Genomic DNA, 1,961 nt, shown 5'->3' on the forward strand with positions numbered 1-1,961 from the left:
TTTAATATTAAAATTGTCGATGTCAAGTCACACAGTAGGCCATATTCTGTATACGATCATCAAGAGCCGATAAATCGTGTTTGCTGCAGTCAGTTTCAAGTGGGCATATACCAATACGCTTTAAAACGTCTGTCATATTTGGGCAGTAAAGCATTTTCTCAAATACACGAGACCGATGTTGATGGTGATGCAACAGACGGGGAGGGAGAAATAGATCCTTATACGAAATATTCAGAGTTGAAAGAGTTGGCGTGTACATGGATGGAAGAATTTGCTATCAGCGAGAAATACAACAAACCTGATGAACAAGCAACCGTGCCAGTGGACTTGGTGTTACGACAGTTGTATTTGTTGTTCAGGTCTAGTAGCCAACAAGCGGATAGCAAAGATATATTTGGGACAGACATCTGTGTTCTCATTCGTAAGCAGAGCGAGCTTGTGAATAAAACGATATTAGGAGGAAACGGATATATCACGTTGAAAGCACTCTTCGAATTGGTACTTCTCCCGAGTTTGAAAGCCTTCTTGCCACATCACGAAAATTTCGCAAACCACTGCCACGCGGAATTAAGACATTTGAGCAGGACCCATTTTACTTCGTATTTGGAAAACACTGACGCAGCTGCTGCTAACATCGGCGAGTGGGGTAACTACGTACCTGTGGAACATTTACCATTAGAGCATATCAGGCGACTACTGGAAGGTTGTTGGTAGATAGACGACACAAGATAAGCACAAAACAAAAAATGATGGCTGCTGCGATGAACTACGAACAAGAGATAGAAGTGAATGTGGTAGACGTGGAAGTTTCAGCTGACGACGGTGGAATCGAAATGTCTCAGACAACAGTGGAGGAAGAAAAGCCAGGAAATGTAGATGAAGAAGCTAAGGGCGATGTCGATGCTGAGGAAAAGGAATTCGAAAGTGACAGCGATATTTTTGCGGATCCCAAACCCTCAGCACCCAAGAAACGGCGTTGCGGACGAACAGCGGCTGTGGCGGAAAACAAAGCTAAGAAACCAAAGCTGAGTTCACCAACAAACCCACCAAAGCTCGCAAGAAGACAGTGTGTTAAGAAAAATGCCCTTTTGAAAATTGGTTTTAACAGTCTAAAGCAATGGTGCGAGGACAAGGAAAATAACATCTATGCAGGACGTCAATTCTTTCACGTACCCAAAGACTACCCGTGCACTCTTGGAAATCCATATCTGGTGAGCAAAGTTTGTACAGCGAAAAAGGCGTGTGAATTGTACACGATAAAGTTATTAGAATATACCAAAGAAGAACGAGACGACATCAGAGAGAAAACAGCCGGTAAAAATGTCGGTTGTTGGTGTTGGATGGACAACATGAACGGCGGTGAACGATGTGATGAAAATCCTTGTCACGTAGACACCATTCTATGCATCTCCAATTCTGCTAATGACGAAGAAGCAATCGCCAACCTACGCGCGATTCTCGATAAACTCAAGGAATGAACATTTTGGTATTTTTTTGAACTGTTGTATTTGAACAGGAAGTTGGAAAAATATCGAAAAATTTGCAAAGTCCCAACTTCCTGAATTAAATTTTGTTGTCCAAACAGGAAGTTGGGACTTTGTGTGAAAAATAAATATAAAATGAAAAATTTTGTGTACGAAATTTGTTGTGTTTGTTATTTTGTAGTATTGTGTAGCAAATTGCGATATAATGTGTGGTATTTTACCCCAACGCAAATTGGGGAGTCACGTCTTTCAAAAATATAGAACACGAATATGGAACAAGAAACATACGTACATAAATCCACAACATGTGACGTACTAGGTGGTTAGTGCAGACGGTGGGACGGTGGTTGCAAACTTTGAAAAATAACTCATTCATCGCAGAAATGCTCCTGTGATGATTCCAACACCCAATTTCGTCATTCTGGTACACCCACTCGTAGAATGTTACCAGGGTCATTTTCTTATCACTGTCTTTCA

This window comes from Lineus longissimus, chromosome 15 (genome assembly GCF_910592395.1).
Source record: "Lineus longissimus chromosome 15, tnLinLong1.2, whole genome shotgun sequence".
Lineage (NCBI taxonomy): Eukaryota > Metazoa > Nemertea > Pilidiophora > Heteronemertea > Lineidae > Lineus > Lineus longissimus.